We start from the raw sequence: 19,385 nt of genomic DNA, 5'->3' as shown, positions 1-19,385 counted from the left end.
AGCTATTCTGATTGCTGCTTGTATTTTCTAGAAAGCCTCTTGTTCCTGGGCAGCTGCTGTGGGAACAGGTTATGCTCTACCATAGGCTGTCGGGGGATGCTTTTCTCTTGTACTGGCCATCCTTTTAGGAAATGCCATTGCTGCTGATCTTGTATTAGGTCAGGGTCACTAATGGAACTGTGCTATGCATGCTCTCCAATCTCATTTCTGCACCATTGGGTGAGCCTGCCTCCTGCCCCATTAAGGCTGCTGGGAAGGTTGGGTGAGGAGGATGTCTCTGCGGTCTCCAATGTCAGTTCAGTCTTGTAGTTTCCCCACTTGTCCAGTTGGCTCTCTGCCAGCCCTTGCTTGCTTCCCTCTCATCTTGCTATCTGTCATCTCATAGTGAACTTGCTTCCTTGGAGTAGTGGACTTTTAAAAGCCAGTGGTTAGGGACTCCATCAAATCGGAATCCACCACTTCCCCTGGGCACTTCCCCGACTTGTCCTGCCCTCATCCCTTCTGTCAAGAGTGGATAGGTTTGAACTTCCTTCTTCTTGTTTTCAGGCAACTCTACCCCTCCTGCTCATTGGGTGCCCCACCTCTGATTTCAACCTTGCTCTTGTGTGTGTGTGTGTGTGTGTGTGTGTAGGTCTAAGTGTGTTAGCATAAGCAGGCATGCATGTACCAGCAACAATGCTAGGCTAGTCTCTGAGCAGTTTATAGTTGCCCTACCATAGTTTCTACTTATGATATGTTCAATTTATGATGAGTTTATCACAATGTAGCCCCATGGAAGCTGAGTCCCATTTCTAGGTTTTAGTTCTGGGAAGCCCTGCCATCATGGGGCTTATTCGGGTTCATCTCACTTAACCAGAGCAAGCTGGACTCTCTCATCATGGCCCTGATATCTGCATTGAAACATATTGGGCCCATCTTATTTATTCATCCAACTTTGCTTTCCCTCCCTGACCACAAAGTTCTTGGCCACTTACTATACTGAAAGCACACTAAAGACTTTTAGAGATACTGAAAGAAGTGGAAAGTGGGGTCCCCCCAGTTGTGGGCAGAGTCTGAAATCATTGAAGACCATAGGAAGAGCTGGGGGCCTGCTAGAACCCAGCAGGGTTCAAACACCCCTTGTGGCATTAAAGGCTTTTCAATTTAGCCAAGGCTTTGAGGGTATACTTCTGTATTCACAGATCTCTCTCTCTCTCTGTCTCTCTCTGCCTTTCTCTGTCTCTGTCTCTCTCTCTCTGTTTCTGTCTCTCTCTGTCTCTGTCTCTGTCTCTGTCTCTCTCTCTCTCTCTCTCTCTCTCTCTCTCTCTCTCACAGACCCCATATGCATGCATTTCACTTATAGTCCCACTGCCCTCAGAGACCCCATGTTGAGGTTTGAGTTGCTTCTTTAACTGATAATGCTTGAAGCAACTCAAATTCCATCCCAGAAACAGTCTTCCAGGCAGTCAAACAGGGTTGTTCCAGTGACTAGGGGCACTCTGGGGATCATGGTTCAGTAAGCAAAAGTGACTCGCTAACATCAATGGGATATTTGGGACCCTTCTTTATGCTTGAGCGAACACTCCGGAGGCCTGTTATCTTCCTCTTTGCTCACTTACTGTCTGATGTCTCCACAATAGACATGGCGCATACTTCAGAGCCAATCACAGTTTAATAAGCCCACCCATCCCTGTTTCCCCAAGAAAGTGTATGCACCAGGTCTTGTCTGTAACACTCATCTGTAGCTGATGCAACTGGGGAGATGCAAGCTGACTTTCTCATCATCTCGTTTTGTTCCTCTTTCCCAGAACACACAGGGCAAGCTGGCTGCAGAGATACTTAGTTCAGGGTCCATTTCCTTCTGAAGTGTTGCTGATAGTCCTGCTCCTAGGAAGCAAAGCTGGAGGTACTGTGGAATCTAGGACACAGGAGTCGAGCTTGTGTCTCTTCTCTTTTGTTGTCCTTTATGCTGAGAGGGAGGGGAAGGGGGGAATTTTAAAGAAACATTGTAAACCATTTGCTTTCATACTCCTGCCCTGTCTCTTTTCCCATGTGTCTGCTCTGGCCAGGCACAGAGCTGGGGCTATCTTCCTGTTCTACGAGGCAGACACCGTTCTCAGCTCCTCAGAACCACTGGCTTCACCCACAGAGCCCTTGAGCCTTCGCCCAGATGGGTGTCTCTTTCCTTCTTATCAGTTTGTGATTCTGGACACTCACCTGTCTTCTCTGCTACAAGGAACATTCCAGATCCATAGTGCATTAACCAATGCCAGTGACCAACTTACTGCCCTGAGGTAAAACCAGTCTGAGTTATAATCCATGGTATTCGGTTGGAACCTCCAACTCACTTCTGCAGGGTCTGAGAAGCCTCATCTCTCTCTCCAAACACCACCATCTCAGAGAATCTCCAACAAAGAAAAAGTTCCAGAAAACTTAGTTTCACATTCTTGGTGACTACAGCAGCTTCCTCCCAAAAGAAGCTACCAACAGCTCAAGTCCCTGCCTAAAGCATTCTGGTTTTGACCACACTTGGCCACAAATCCAACTTGTGGCAGACACAATTTATGGCACCCCCCATCTACAGGCTATGTAACTTCCCTGCTTTAGTTTGGGCATCTGACTTCTGTGGCCTCAACCTCTGGGACTGGAGAACTCACCTGGGAGTTGCTTTGCTCAAATAAACCTGTTCTTTTATTTTTTTAATTCAGCTTGATCTGGCTTACTGTGTCAGCAGAGAAACCTATTATCTTGCTACAGAAAACCTATCCCATGGCACATCATTCTAGAACAGAGCCCTCTCCTAGTTAGGATGGTGAAGCCAGAGGTTTCAGAGATTGCCAGGGATGTTTTGAATGAGGAAGATGAAGTGGGCTTGGTTGAATCTGCAAAGCCCCTTGCTCTTAGCAAGGAGTGTCCAAGTTTAGCCCTCACTCTATGAAGTGCTAAGACAGTACCCAGAATGTGTATGTTGAGTATGCTGTTCCTACTCCTCCTTCTTTTTCGAGACAAGGTTACTACTCAGAGTAGCCTTGGGTGTCCTGGAACTTGTAGACCAGGCTGGCCTCAGAGTATGCACTTCTAACTTTTGATCATCCCTAGGATACAAGAAAGACTCCTACTTTTATTTTTCAACCTAGTCTGAATTTTGTAAATTTTTTCCTAGAACCTAATTTCAAATTCTGGTAAGGAGTCACTGAAATACAGGGAAGGGAAACCAGCTATTATTCCCATACAATGCAATCCAAGGCAGGGCCTGAATAAACTGTAATTTTCTTTCTCTTCCTATTCCTCCTTCTACTTCTTCTTCTCCAAAGGCAGTGGGAATTATCACTGAGAGATTTACCAAATTGAAGAGTATTATTTTATAAGTCAGTTTCATACCCCTTTCATTCTTCTGTTCTTTTTCTTTCTTCCTGTGCCTCTGTTGGGGATGATTTTCCTTCTCACTCTCAGGTCCCCCAGCCTTTTGAGTCTATGTTCTTAGATTTCCACTTCACCAACACGTTCTTCCTCTGTGTCTATCCCGTTCTGATAATGTTATTCGATCTTGGTTCTGTGCTTTTCAGTTCTAGAACTTTCACTTGGGTCATTTCATCTCTATCATTTTCTGCATTTTTTAGTTTTAGTCCCAAATGTTGAAACTTATTTTTGTTTTACTCCAGCGATCATAGTAAGTGTGGCCATGTTGTCAATGTGTCTGGTAATTCTAACATCTGGAGTTCCTGCATGGTGACTGCTTCTTCCATTTATGTTATCTAGTTTCTCTTTTTTTCAACTGGAACATCTTCTAATTTTACCTTGGTCATTGGACCTGGAAAAATATAAGAATGACACACTTTTCCCCCAGAAGTTGATTTTGTTTTTGTTATTTTCTTTTTCCAATAATCTGGACACAATAATGATGTTGGGTTACCTTAATCCTAATTCAGGGATTATAATCTTCCGTGTCACCCAGAGTGGCCACACACATAGGGCCTGGTGTGCTTTTGTTCTGGTGTCCAGCTTTTTCGAGCTTGGTTGAGGATCAGAGGATTTGCCAGGGTTCTGTTCACACTTAGTGAGCTTTCCATACCTAAGGGATCACATTAGCCCCCACCTGGGGGGGGCGGGGAGGGGAGGTTAACCAGCAGGGTGAATACAGGTGGTACTTAGCTTCCCAGGGTCCCATCTCTTTTTTGTTTCAGGAAACTTAATTATAATACATTCAGAGTTTCTTAAATCTTCAAAATTATGATTTCTTGGTTCAGGTTTCTTCAGTGAGAAAAGCATAACAAATTGAGAATAGAATTCCTTAGGTTATGGAAATTAAAAAAGACTAAAATTGCCCTACATTTTGTGTTAAGCCTTCTTCTAATTTCCATATGTTTATTAGGGGAAAACTTCTCAAGGTTCAAGTCAGTGGCATATCTCCACAGTCTTATTTAAGAAGAGAGAGACAGAGTGACAGAGACAAGAGATAGAGAGAGGGAAGAAGAAGAAGAAAAAGAAGAAGGAGGAGGAGGAAGAGGAGGAGGAGAAGGAGGAAGAGACTAAAGCCCATCTGTGCCATCAAATATACTAAGGAAAGAGGAACTCTACTAGCTTTTTAGAAAAGATAATTTAGTTTAAGGTGTTATTACTTATCTTAAATATGGACATTTTATATCTACATGCAGAAATTGTGATAGGGCATAAAAATACTTGCCATGTATACATGCATGTGCGTGTGCGTATGCGTGTGCATCAACAATAATAGCGGGCTAGTCTCTGAGCTGTTTACATAAATGCTCCTGTGTGTCTTAATTTTTGAAGAGTAAAATGCGATGCAAAGGTGTTGAGCACTTTGTGGCAGTTGCCAGCTCTAGAGCTGGAAGATGGCAGAGAAGAAGATAGAATTGCCAAAGCTTAGAAGCTTGCAGAAATGATCATGCAGCTAGTATGAATCTGTGGAGGGGAGCCCACTGGCATCATGGGGACTTGGGAAAGAGTCCCAGGCTACCATGCATCTTCTGAGGAGTCTTTGTTAGTGCATTGGGGATAAGGATGCACAAGCTTGTTCTGGAAAAGCTGCCCTAGAACCAGGGGCTCCTGTTGCCCTGACAATGAAGATCAGACTGGTCCTCTGCCCTCCTTAAGTCTCTGTCTACTGCCCTATACTGGCAAAGCCTCACAATGAGATATCTGGGAAAAGAGATGCCAGTATAGCCACTCACAAACAGTATAGACTGTTTGTGAAAGGTGGATTTAGACCGGATATGCTTTATTTTTAGACCCAGAATACCATGTTTGCCACACCAAGTCTGCTTTATTTCAGGAAGTGGTCACTGTGGAGTTCTGGAGTTTCAGGTAGAAGATGTGCTTCTACCCCAGTTTTTTATATTAATTTTATCTAGATGCATTATGTCTGGATAAGAAATGCGGTAGGTACATTGATGCACAATGAAGGAAAACAAGCCTTCAGAATATTAACTGAATATGAAAGCTGCTTTAAGAAGGAAAGCCTACTTTGTCCTCTTTCCATTTTCCACCCATGTATATTTTCCCTGTAGATGAATCAGCCTTCACTTAGCTTGTTCAACAATGCATATGCCATTATCTTGTAATATACAATCAGACAGCAATTCTTTCTCCTATGTTCCAACGCCAGCAACAGTTGAACCATCAGCTCATTGTCTGTAGGCTGAGGTAGTCAGTGATTCATGTACTCTAAGCAAGCCTGTATCTGAATACAGACAGTGTGCAGTGCCAAGACTAGGACACCACCCTCAATTAATCTGGACACTCATAACCAAACAAGGGTCCTTAAACCTTAGCTCATTACTTTCTCTGTTCTTTTCTTTCTTTGTCATAATGTAAAGACAGGCTTGAATTTTATAAAACAAAATCAAATTTCATTATAGTATGTGGTACAGTGGTATCTAAATTGTCACAGTCACTCATTCTGGGGGAATGTTTGTTGTTAATCAAACATTTAATTGGACTTGGAAATCTTATGTCACATGGAATCACACAGTAAAGGTGATGTTTATTTCACAATGGAATGAATCATTCTTATGTGGTACAAGACCCAAGGCTATTGAAAGCCTGCTGAAGAGACAACAGCCCTGTATTTCAGAAATTCACACCTAAAACCAGCACAGGGCATAACATCCCTGCAGCTAAACCCACTTTCACTGTAATCATCATAGAACATACCCAAATAAACATTTCAAAATAAATGAGTCTGTTGAATATGACACACATTTTATTTCTTTCTGTTGTTCCAACACATGGTTAGCGACAAGACTGTTGACATGTTAGTAGAAGCTCTAAAATTTATGGAAGACAAAACGTTCTTGGGCATCATGGAGAGAGGAGACAATAAGCAGGATGAGGGGCTGTAGCAATGGATCTTCTGAAGGCCACATTTATGTGTGTCACTATGGCCCACCCTATGCTCTGGGACGGGGATGAAAACCTAGCACACAGAGCCTCCCTATGGCCATTTTATCTCAGAGTAGTCAGCATCTTCTGCTACAGAAAATTTGTCCTGATACCTAGTAGTTAATCACTTCTTACCCCACACATCATTCTCTGGGTCTGGGATTAAGGATGGGCATACCACTCTTGGTGGTTTGGGTTCAAAGTTTTGTAAAAGATGCAGTTGAGTGGTTGGTTGGAGTTGCAATCTCAGCTGAAGGACTGGTGGGGGAAATCTTCCACTAATGTTACTCACGTGACTGGATGCAGGAGGTCTGAGTTCCTCACTGGTTGTTAGATCAAAGCTTCAGTTCCTCACCAAACAGTCCTGGGACCTTGCGGAGTGGAACTACACAGGGCTCCTGTTACATCCACAGGGTCATGTGTGCAAGGTCCTTTTCTCCATATTTCTTTCAATTCTTCCTTTTACATCTATAACAAAGTACTGGAGATGAAATGGGATGCTGGAAGATTGGGATTTTGTTACACACAAAGTCATGGCAACAGTGTCTGTCTAGCAACTGCTACATGTGTGGCCCTGCGCTGGTGCCAGGTGGACTATGGAGGTCATGGCTGAAGGGTTTAAACACAAGGAGCTGGCATTGTGATGGGGCAATGAGTCACAATCACTCAAAAGTACAAAAATGCAAGACGCAATGCACGTGAGTTTGCACTGGGCCAGGTGCAACCCATGGATGTCATTCAGTATTTAAACATTTCTAACTGATAAATTGAATGATGAGTTTAGGCTACATTGAAATCTAGGGGATCCTACAAAACCTTACATTTTCTAAGGATTGTGTGTCTACTATGGACCACAACACATAGCAAAGGAAACCAGTGGGACCTCATGATTGAGATGTTTTCTGAACTGATAAACTCCCTAGGAGCTATGAGTTATTTGTGCTAAGAGAAATGGGTAGGAAGGACATATAGTATAGTTCATTTAAGTCCAGGGGGGCAGGACCGTCAGACTCACTGTGCTTCAGTGAGTAATGACCTATGTGGGTTTTGAACTTCAAGTGCCTTCTTCTGTGTCCATGTCAAGGTACAGATGTGGCTTTCTTTGCTGCTCTTGTCCTGAGATTATGTCCATCTGGCCCTGCCTATTTTCCCATGAGATGTGTGCTACCAATTACCCTGAAGTTCCACACAATTTAAGATATTCTACTGTGCTTGAGTCAGTGGGGAGTGACAACAGGCACTTGAACAATTGCCTCACAATTCACTATGAACTTCAACTTGCATCACAATAGAAGGGATCTAGCTTGAACATAGGAATGTTGGTTGAGTGAAAACCATGATGAATTTGTTCAGGTTTCCCCCTCCCCCATGGAATTTCTAAGCTTCTTTTTAAAAATGTTATATCTTAAAAAGCACTTCTTTCTCATTTTGTTATTTCCTGTGTGCAGTGTTATTTCTTCCTTTACCCTTTTATAGGGATAGCTGTGAGGCAGGTAGCCATATGCAAGTTGAGATCTGTTGAGTTCATTCCCTCTGCAGGAAGCCAGTGCACTCTAGAATATTTCCAGAGAACAACAGCACCATGCAGTCTTGGCATGAATGCAGAACTTCCATGTTTTCCTCAGAGCACTGAATCAGAATTTACGTTTTGGGACAAGATTCCCAGGCATATTCTACCAACCTCAGGATCAGTAAGGGTAGAACCCGTATTGAGAACTGAATATAGCTGTCCTTCTGAACAGTAAGTGTATCCAGATGAGTCTCCATCTTCCTGCCAATCACCATCTTCCTTCGCTCCTCTCTCCCTCATCCCCTTCCCTCCTCTCTCCCTCATCCCCTTCCCTCCTCTCTCCCTCATCCCCTTCCCTCCTCTCTCCCTCATCCCCTTCCCTCCTCTCTCCCTCTCCCCCTTTCCCTCCTCTCTCCCTCATCCCCTTCCCTCCTCTCTCCCCCTTTCCCTCCTCTCTCCCTCATCCCCTTCCCTCCTCTCTCCCTCTCCCCCTTTCCCTCCTCTCTCCCTCATCCCCTTCCCTCCTCTCTCCCTCATCCCCTTCCCTCCTCTCTCCCTCTTCCCCTTCCCTCCTCTCTCCCTCATCCCCTTCCCTCCTCTCTCCCTCATCCCCTTCCCTCCTCTCTCCCTCATCTTCTTCCCTCCTCTCTCCCTCATACCCTTCCCTTCTCTCTCCCTCTTTCCCTTCCCTCCTCTCCTCTCTCCCCCTTCCCTCCTCTCTCCCTCATCCCCTTCCCTCCTCTCTCCCTCTTCCCCTTCCCTCCTCTCTCCCTCATCCCCTTCCCTCCTCTCCTCTCTCCCCCTGTCAGTCTTTCTTCTTTCTAACCCTGGCTCCTTCTCTTCTCATCTCCCTCCCCTCTCCTTCTTTGTCTCCCTCTCACCTACATTTTTTGATCATTTTTATTTCTCTATGGAAATACTGAAGCAATTGTGACTTGTTTTTGTTTTTCCCCATCTCTTGGAACTGAATCCTTTCATCTTTGATTCAGCCAATTTCCTTCAAAGCTAAATATTAAGCAGATCTGTGTTCTGACAGCTGACCCCAAATAGGGACAGGCAATGCTCCTCACCCTGGGGGTGTAGAGCAAGCCGACAAAGGTAGAGGAGAGACAGAATGGAGCCAGTTCCTATCCCCCGGGGAAGCCTGGGAGTTCTGTCTAAGCCTTCACACAGTCTAACAGTCAAGAGTCAAACAACCCATGGCTTCTGGAAGGCAGGCTTGCAGAAACGCCTTTTTTTTTTTTTTTTTTTTTTTTTTTTTTTTAGCCAGAGGGTAAAAGGGTTGCTAATTGATTTTGTCTGCCTTTCAGATGGACTTAGAAAGACACAAGAGTCTAAATTCTAACAGAAAGGTAACATTTCTGGATATGTGAGCAAACTTCTCTGGGTTTCACGTGACCTAGCAGTCCCCGTCCCAATGGCTGTGTGGGCTTCTGTGAGTGAGTGTGTGTGTGCGTGCGTGCGTGCGTGCGTGCGTGCGTGCGTGCGTGCGTGTGTGTGTGTGTGTGTGTGTGTGTGTGTGTCGCTTGGTGAGCAGGGACACATTCTCATTATGGCATGACGTGGGAGTTGGAGAACAATCTCCTTCCTGTATTCTCACTTTCTCCTTTGTTCAAAAGATCTATTGTTCACTACTGTGGATGCCGGGCTAGCTGGTCTGCCAGCTTCCATGGATTCTCTTGCCTCCAGCTTTCGTCTTACTACAGGAGCACTGAGACTACCAATGTGTTCCACCATACCTGCTTTGACATGGGTTCTAGCAATCTTAACTTGGATCCTTATCCTTGGCAAGTACTTTACCCACTGAGCCATCACCTCAGTCTAATATTAGTGTTTCTTTAGTCATCCTGTTAAAACAGTCATTAAATTAGTTCTGAGATGGACCATCTCAGAAAATAAACATATCTGTGCATCCAAACAGTCATTTATTGACATCTGCGAGTAAGAACAGGCTAGGGTGCTGGAGAGATACTCAGTGGTTTGAGAGCACTTGCTGTTCTTGCTGAGGACCTGAGTCTGGTTCCCAGCACCCACATCAGGCAGCTCACAGCCACCTGTAAATCCATCTCCAAGAGCTCCAATGCCCTCTTCTGGCCTCCATGGGCACCTGAACACTGGGACAAACCCACACACAGACATATATGCATACACATTTTTTAAAAATTAAGAACAGGATAGATCTTCTTAAATACGGAGATTCTGATGGCCTCAATTGGAACTGGGAAAGGAGCTACTGGAGGTCTCTGGTCAAAGAGAGGTCTTTTCTGCCCTCTAGGATTTGAGCCGAAGCAATGGGTGCTATTAGTCTAAAATCTGGGTGCTCTTAAGTCAACATAGAACACCAGAGGAGTAAGGAGGAATGTAAAGAAAGAAGGAGCCTTTCAGCCCCAAAACTTTTAAGTTTGTCATTGGATGTCAACACAAGAGATCTGTGTGATGTACAAATGAGCAAAAATGCCCATTTCCGAAAAGATGACAATGGTTTTAGCAGGCACAGGAAAGTAAACAAGTTTTGTAGTCATTGTGAATGATCAAAGTTTTTCAGAGAAAAAGGAAAAAAATCACAGGATTCGCAAGGACTGACCATTACCGGAATAAAGAGCTGGGGTCAGACTCCAAGTTGGGAGAGATGTTTTTGCTTGATTAAAAGAAAAACCAGGGAGAGTGTAGGCATCTGCATGGACTAAGTCTCCCTAAGCCTCCGAGTTTACTTTCATCCTTTCTTTCTTGTTATCCTGGATTTGAATGTTGTTCTTGCGATTTTTCAAAAAATGAAAACTATGGGCTTACAACCCCACCCAATCAATACATGGCTGAAAATGAGAGGTAGAAGCCCAAGTTCATTTCCTTTTCTGCTTATCATCAACCAATCAGGAGCTCTGGGGTTCTTACTGTTTTTGTCAAAAGACAAAATCTCCACAAATTTAGTTAGAGATCTAGCTGGATTTTAGTTGCAATTCATGCAATGTAGGGCAGCCTGCATGCCTCCAAATGGAACCAGTATCGGCTCCCTCTGGGCAGGAGCAGAGCAGTGTGCTCTGTAAGACAGGAACAGAGAGAAGCAGGAGGCAGGTGGGTGATGGCCAGGTTTGCACTTCTTCAGGCCACGTCCGTGTAAAGCAGAAGGGATGTTCTCTTTATATTGACTATGGTAGAGTCTCCTGTTCAGGAAAATCTCCTCTGGTGGGGATCTATTTGTTTACCCAAGCAGATGATAGAATAGGGCAGGACAGGATAAGGGCTGAAGGTGTAGCATTTCGTCAGAGTGATGTCATCTTAGTTTATCTAGTCTCTTGGTATCCAAGGTGGCAACTCAATATAAAGTAATGAACTAGTACTATCTTGTTTGACTTTTGTGACATGAAGAAGGTACTTAGGCTGTATTGGTTTTTGTTGATATATACATTTAGAATATAAGTTAAACTGTATTTCTGTACAGATATTAAGTATTCTGTAGGGTAAGTGTTCAAAATAGAGAGTAGAGAACAATTTATTTGTGGAAGTCATTCTTGAGGCAAATCTACTGATTCCCAATAAACTTGTGAAGTTGCTAGTGAACTTATAACACTAGAAGAAAACATCTAAACAGGAAGCCATACTTTACATTCATTTTACTTACATCTATTTATAAAGAGAAGAGGAAGCTTATGGGAGCTCCAATTTACTTCTTGTTTTCCCACTATGCCTGGACTATATATTATAATAACAGCCCTATAAAATTTGTCTAGAACAAGATAAATTTATCATTTTGGTAGTTGTCTATTCAAAATTAGGTCATAGATACACAGACATGTATACATACATACATGCATATGTATATACCCGAAGTTATTCTTGATTTCAAACACTCTAGTTTTAGATGTTAGTAAAAACAAGGATATGTGCCGTGTGGGTGAGCCCCGTAGGGCCTGGGAGGCACCAGCTGCCGCGCAGGGAGGAGGCCGAGGCCAGCTCGAGGGAGGCCCCAGCCCCTCTGCGCCTGTGTCTGGCAGAGCCAGTGTGAGAAGAAGAGATGATCCTTCCTCGCCGCCGGGATAGTGAGGAGCCTGCCGAAAGAACAGGCTATGGCGCTGAAACGGATTAATAAGGAACTTAGTGATTTGGCCTGTTACCCTCCAGCACAATGTTCTGCAGGTCCATTGGAGATGACATGTTTCATTGGCAAGCCACAATTATAGGACCTAATGACAGCCCATATCAAGGTGGTGTATTCTTTTTGACAATTCATTTTCCTACAGACTACCCTTCAAACCACCTAAGGTTGCATTTACAACAAGAATTTATCATCCAAATATTAACAGTAATGGCAGCATTTGTCTTGATATTTTAAGATCACAGTGGTCTCCTGCTTTAACTATTTCTGAAGTTCTTTTATCCATTTGTTCACTGCTATGTGATCCAAACCCAGATGACACCCTAGTGCCAGAGGCTGCATGGATCTATAAAACAGACAGAGATAAGTACAACAGAATATCTCGGGAATGGACTCAGAAGTATGCCATGTGATGCCACCTTAAAGTCAGAATAACCTGCATTATAGCTGGAATAAACTTTAAATTACTGTTCCTTTTTGGATTTTCTTATCCGGCTGCTCCCCTATCAGACCTCATCTTTTTAATTTTATTTTTTGTTTACCTCCCTCCATTCATTCACATGCTCATCTGAGAAGACTTAAGTTCTTCCAGCTTTGGACAATAACTGCTTTTAGTAAAGTAGTTAACAAGAGAACAGTTGCCCAAGATTCAGAATTTTTTTAAAAAACTGGAGCATGTGTATTATGTGGCCAATGTCTTCACTCTAACTTGGTTATGAGACTAAACCAATCCTCACTGCTCTAACATGCTGAAGAAGCCATCTGAGGGGGAGGGAGATGGATGCTCACTGTCACATCAAAGGAAACAGCATTATTCTAGCGCATCCATTCTTGTTTAAGCCTTCCACTGTTAGAGATTTGAGGATACATGATATACTTTATGCTCATAACTGATGTGGCTGGAGAATTGGTATTGAATTATAGCATCAGCAGAACAGAAAATGTGATGTACTTTATGCATGTCAATAAAGGAATGACCTGTTCTTGTTCTACAGAGAATGGAAATTGGAAATCAAACACTCTTTCCAAAATAAGGGTCTCAAAACATTTTGTAATTCTCATTTAAATTGTTAGGAGGCTTGGAGCTATTAGTTAATCTATCTTCTAATACTGTTTAATATAGCACTGAATAAATGATGCAAGTTGTCAATGGATGAGTGATCAACTAATAGCTCTCCTAGTAATTGATCTATTTTTCTTCAATAAAGTTGCATAAACCAAAAAAAAAAAAAAGCAAGGACAACTCCTAGTGAGCCAGCAAATCAACGTAGCACACTAACTTCAGGTGTGATTACTTCCTTTGCTGTCCAGCAAGTTCATTATCCCTACGACATTATCCTAGGAATCTACTAACTTCAGGAGCAGAGGCAACCAAGTCCATTTTAGGGAACCTGCAGTAACTCCTTCATAGCACTAGAGTCCATGTAAGTAAACTCTAAACTCTCTTCCAGGAGGAAGCTCCCTGGTGACTGCTTAGAGCACAAAGCACTGCTCTCAATCCCAGATGAGGCAGCCCTAGGGCAGAGTCATGCTCTTCATAGCCAGGATTTCACTACTTTAACTATTCAAAGCCTCTTTAAAAGGAAACCATAATGTGCAGTCTCCCAGCATTGACACTGGAGTGACTGCATGGCAGTACTGTGTACACCAAGAGTCTGCACTGAGTAACTCACAGTTGTGAAAATAGTAAACCTGGCATCCTCTTTACTAGATATTGTCAACTTTTAAGGTCAGTGAAGTGGCCTAGATGGTAAAAGCACCTGCTGTTGAGCCTGATAGCCTGAGTCCAGTCCCATTGTCAAGGAGAAAACTGAGTCCCATAAGTCATTCTCTGACTTCTACTCTTGCCATAGTATATACACACAGACACACACAGACACACACTAAATCAAGTATAATAAAGAATTGTAATTTTTTAAAAAGAAATGTAGCTAAAATCACTGGCCCACCTCCTCTCCCTCAGATCCCTCCATCCAATATCCAGCTTGCCCTCTTGACAGCAGGTTTGAGGCTCAGCTGACCACAAGAAGGCTTTTCCATTCTTTTGATGAGGTTACAAGATGGCTCATTTGCTACCTTGTGAAAATGGCTTTGAAGGAGATCGCTGGATTCTGGGTGATTGTAACTGGATTTAACTAATGTTGAATATTGTGTAAGACTGATGCATCTTCATAATAATTAAAGTTGTCGTCTCTGGGTTTTATTCAACAATGTAATCATGCTCTGGCTTCCAGAGTTGCCTGTAGCCTCAAAGCTTCATCTCCAAAGGCTCAATGGCACCAGGAATTCTACAGCAAACTGGAGTTCTCTGGAGAAATTGACATGTTCTTGAAATACAATCTCAGCCATCTGGACAGTCAGCTTTGCCACCCAGGGTGACGGCTACAGAAACGATTCCTGGACCAGGAGCTATGGCTCCTTGTGTATACTGTGTCAGGGTGTTGGGGTGAGGTCGGAATTCTCTGCTGGACTCTTTCCAAGATAAACTTACTTATCTTTCCAAGGAGTCTTTCCAAGATAAGCCTGCTGATCCCAGTATGTGGAGCAGAGAGGAACCAAGGTGGAGTGTTAGGCTGTGGGCAGAGGCAGGGGTTTTACCTCTAAATCACAGCAGAGTCGAAGATCAAGAACCTGCTAAGACGACAAAGTGTTTGCCCTGCACCTGGGCTCCAAGCCAGGGCTCGACAGAGCCAGTGCCAAGCGGAGCTTCTTCCCTGAGCCACCAAGCTCAACCAGTGCATAGACAGTAAGACAGGTTCTTTGCAGCCTCCCTTGAGTTATAAAAGCATACAGTAGGGCAGGGAGGATGAAACAAAGGTGAGGAGTGCTTTTATGGGGGGGTGAGGGAAAGAGGCCCAATTTTGTCTTGTCCATTTCTCTGTCTTCTTCCTACAGGTACAAGACCAGGATGCCAAACCTGCAGAGGACCTCTGGAGGCAGAAATGGAGTGAGAAGATGCCGTCAGAGGAGCATCTCTGGGCACATTCAGGCTTTGGAACCGGAGCCTGACTGAGGGATTGCTCATCCAGCCCAGGGCAGTTTGTGCTTTCTGTCCCCCATGATATTCCTGGAGCTGCCAGAGTGAGAAAACAACCCTGGGTGACCAGGTTAGCTGCCCCTCCACCCCTCCCCTCCCCACTCCCCCACTTCGATTGTTAGATTATTCAAGACCTCTTCTAGCTCACTGTAAGCTGCCCAAGCTGCTGGTGGCATCAGCATGCATGTGACTCAGTCCCTTTGTCTCTGTCATCTGGTTCGGAAGTCATCACCAGAGACTCCAGTTTCACAATCCACAGTAGGTTTAAAAACAGATGGGAGCTTGTCCCAAGATGATTTGGCCTTAGGATAGTAAGATCTGCCAAAGACACCTTTGGGGAACTTAACTCGCACTGATACAAGGCTGCTTCTTGGTGCCGGGGAATGGCTGTCACTCTAACCCTGCTTTCTTCCTGACTCCCACAATGGTGATATGGGCATGCAGCATCAACTAGCCTCTGAGCCAGTCACTAAGATCTCGCAGCATTGTTTTATGAATTAGCTCTGAGCAAGATAAGGCCCACAGTTGAATTGTTTAGAAGCTACTTAAGAGCCCTGGAAGGCTGCTTATGAGCCCGCTCTCCTACATTTTTAAACCCCTGAAAAATCCCTTAAAGTATAATCTGGGTGTTTCTAACTCATGTATATTTCTTGTTGTTACTGGGGTATCCTCTGACAAGACAGCAATACTCGTGGGTCGGTAAAGGGTGTGGAGATAAACCACACTGGAGACATTGCCAGGAAAGAGCGTCTGCTTTATTGTACACATGCAACCTCTTGTATAGTGAAAGCTTATTGACTGTGATTGGCTAGCACATTACCTCACATTGGACAGTGAGCAACCATACCACCAGGGTCTCTTTGTGGAAATAGCACATTAAAGAAGACAGGAGGGGGCAGACTCATCTGCAGGCCAGCTGCTGGCTACTCACCCTACTTCAGAGTTCATTGCTGTGGCTTCTGGAGCATGGAGTGTCATGCTTCTTATTTAGAAGTGCAGTGTGTCAAGTAGGCTGGCTCCCAGGTCACACCTGCACCCTCTCCTACCGTTTTCTCTTGCTGTTTTCAAATGGCATTCAGGGTGGACCCTTGGTCTTTATCTAGTTAAGGACTCCCAGCAATTAGGTTCACAGAGTTAACGTGGGATGAGATAATGTCTAACTAGTTCTTTCTTGTATTTGACACATTCTTTCTTCCTGGCCTTAATCTCCTAAGAAGCTTGAGAAAGAATTCATGGACCATGTACTATCCCATACTAAAGTGACAACACTCCCTTCTGTGAGCCACCCAACTACTATTCCATCAAGATACAGGGAAACACTAAGTCGGTTAAGTAAACAAGAGAATAAATCAAAACCAGCTGCTAACTGGCAGATTCTTGTTGGAGGTGCTTTCTATTCCTGCTGGTAGAATCAAAGCTTGGCAAAACACAGCAAATCCCAAAACAGAGCCCAAAGTCAAGCACTCCTGTGGTTTAAGTCATAGAGACCTGGCTTTGAATCTAAGTCCTGTCCTTATTCCCCCATTCCCAGCTAGGGGTGTGACATAAATGACTTTTTCAAGTTCAGGTAATAATGCCTAATTTGTATTTGTATTTGCAGCTAACATTTATACTGTGTGTTAAGAACTTCACTCATGTTTCTTCATTTTATCTCTATGATGTCTTCATTTTACAGGTGAGAGAATGGAAACTTCCAGCATTTCCAAAATATTAAAGGTGGCAAATGTGGTTCACCAACATGACTCTTCGTGCCTCAGACATTCTTTGCCTGTCACTGTGAATATGAAATGATATGGAAGACAGCAGGCTTATGGGAAGTGGGGAAGAGAACCTGGATTGAGTGAGAAACTACCACTGTGTTAGTATTTCTGGGGCTGCCATTTGACTCAGGCATTTGTGGATTTGAACATTCTCACAGAGGATCCTGGGTGCTGAAGAGAAGTCCTCTATATCCCTGGAGAGTATTGCTGTCTTCCACCATGTGTCAAGTATCCTAAGGATGCTTCTAGAAGAGCAAGTAAGGAATCAGGTCACCATGTTACCGATCAGATGGTTTCCAACTCAAGTACTGAACTAGATGGGGCAAAGCATGTACCACATTGACCCCAAACTCATTCCTAAATGCAGGGACATGCATTGGGGCCTAATCACAGGCCTGGAGAAGGAAGAACAGTTTTATTTGTGACAGCAACAAACTTCCTTAAGCTTTCAGGAAGCAGCAGGTGGTTGTATTCCAAGGGCTGACTGTGGGTTTCATTCCTTCTGAAAGATTTTACAGAGTCTGCACTTGTCATTCTGATTTGGCTCCTGTTTTCCTGTGGAGAGAAAAATGGCACTCTGTTGTTGAGACCAAGTTGTCATGATTTCTGAACTACATTGGTTAAGAAAAGCAATGGGTTTTGCAGGTCTGTGCTGGACGCTGAGATAACTGTGGTTACCACAGACAACAACAGAAGGAAGAAGAACAAGGGAAACAAGAAGATTGCTGTCTGTCCTCTTCTGAGTGGACTCCTGAGGGCTCAGTGCTGGCTTTGACCTCCTTGAGAAGTGGTGTTTCTACACGGTTGAGTCTACCGGCACCCATAGGAATCTTTTCGTGTTTTAGGGAAAAAAGAAACACATCCTAGAAAGCACAGCATATGGTTTCTATGTCTTTTTCTTTTCCCTCAAGGCATCATTAGACAAATGCTTCACCTCATAATATAATATTATATTTGAGCTTGACATGAATCATGATCATAATGAAGACAGTAACCGCTAAAGAACACTTACGCTGCCTCAGGAATGGAGTTCCATACTTGTAAATCATTTCAATTAATCTTCTAGATTTTGCTTAGAAAATTGGGACTCATAAAGATTCATCTCTCTCTCTCTCTGTGTCTTTTAAAATGAGGTCTCATGTAGTTCAGGCTAACCCAGAACTACATGTAGCTGGAGTAGCCCTGAATTTCTAATAAACCTTTGGAGTAATAAACCTGGGATTAAAGGCCCGCACCACCATGCGTATTTATGCCATGCTGGGGGATGGAACCAGCCTTCCTGTATGCTAGGCAAACACTGCCAATGAGCTATGTCCTGTAGCCCTTAAGGATTTTTCTAAGATCACATACACAGCACACACATTTGAACTGCACAGTTTTAATTTTTGACTTTTTTTTCTTGTCGTTCTGGTGCAGGGGGTGAGCTCAGGACTGCCCACAGGTGCTGAGTACACACTTTAATCCTGAGACACACCTCTGCTCTCCAGTGTCTCTTTGACTGTAACTCCATGATAGTCTGCACCCCTGCCTCTAAAACAGCAGTGACATACAAAGAGAAGGGGATGCGGGAGGCAGCGGGGTGGAAGCTGGCCCCTGCTCAGTCCCTCTTGTACCTCAGACCCTTTACACATGCGCCTTCACACTTGCGTTTGTAAACTTAACAACTGAGCTGGTGTTTGACACCAAATGCACCTTCTTTCACGTGTTTCTCCTTTCCCCTCAAATGGATCTCTGTCTGATTATGTGAGTTTTAAAAATAAATTAATGCTAAAGTTATATTCATACAACCTAGTCTTGAAACTATCAAACAACAAATTTGAAAATCAAAGCTTTTAAATATGATGATATAGTTATGTGTTGCTATATAGAAAATTACCTCAAAGTGTAGTGGCTTAAAATAGAAAATTATTTCATTATTTCATTATTATTGCCATGATTTCATTGGTAGAAAATTCAGGTAGAATCATTTGCTTTCCAGAAAAGTCAAATATCCCAATGTATGCACGTGTGTCTGGGTATGTGTGCACCCACGCACATGGGTGGGTATAACAGCATGCATGCAGAGGTCAGGCAACAGCTTATGAAACCCAGTTATCTCCTTCTGTCACATATGTTCCAAAGACTGAACTCAGGTAATAGGCAGCAAGTGTCTTTATCCATTAAACAGGTTCACTGACACTGAATTTCTTTCTTTTTGTTTGTTTTTTACTTTTGGGGTGTGTGTGTGTGTGTGTGTGTGTGTGTGTGTGTGTGTGTGTGTGTGTGTGTTTGAGACAGGGTTTCTCTGTGTAATAGCCCTGGCTGTCCTGGAACTCACTATGTAGACCATGCTGGCCTTAAACTCACAGAGATCCACCTGCCTCTGCCTCCTGAGTGCTGGGATTAAAGGTGTGTGCCACCGCCACACCAGCTTGACATTGAATTTCTTACCAGACAAAGTGATAAGGAGCTAGGAATGAAATCTTCCAGTATCTTAAGACCTAGCCCAAGAAACTGATACTGCATGTCTATCGAAGCAGAAAAGACCTAGGTCAATCCACACTTTAACAGAGGCCTGCCCACCTCTCAGTGAGAGTATCAGGAAACTTGGGAGCATTATCAATT

General features: G+C 43.7%; 1 long non-coding RNA gene and 1 pseudogene across 1 annotated transcript in view; both read left to right on the top strand.

The window, feature by feature from the left end:
- LOC121143490 overlaps positions 1–18,964 on the top strand; it is a 29,586-nt gene extending 10,622 nt beyond the window's left edge. Inside the window, exons 2-3 of the long non-coding RNA XR_005880696.1 lie at positions 14,880–15,091; positions 16,697–18,964. This is a non-coding gene — a long non-coding RNA (uncharacterized LOC121143490). The remainder of the gene's footprint in view (positions 1–14,879; positions 15,092–16,696) is intronic.
- Positions 11,956–12,456, top strand: LOC121143489 (annotated as a pseudogene).
- Positions 18,965–19,385: the final 421 nt, after the last annotated feature.

Source organism: Mesocricetus auratus, unplaced genomic scaffold (assembly GCF_017639785.1).
Source record: "Mesocricetus auratus isolate SY011 unplaced genomic scaffold, BCM_Maur_2.0 Super-Scaffold_100013, whole genome shotgun sequence".
NCBI classification, from domain to species: Eukaryota; Metazoa; Chordata; class Mammalia; order Rodentia; family Cricetidae; genus Mesocricetus; species Mesocricetus auratus.
Note: the sequence above shows the minus strand (reverse complement) of the source record. Positions and strands in the feature narration are given on the sequence as shown.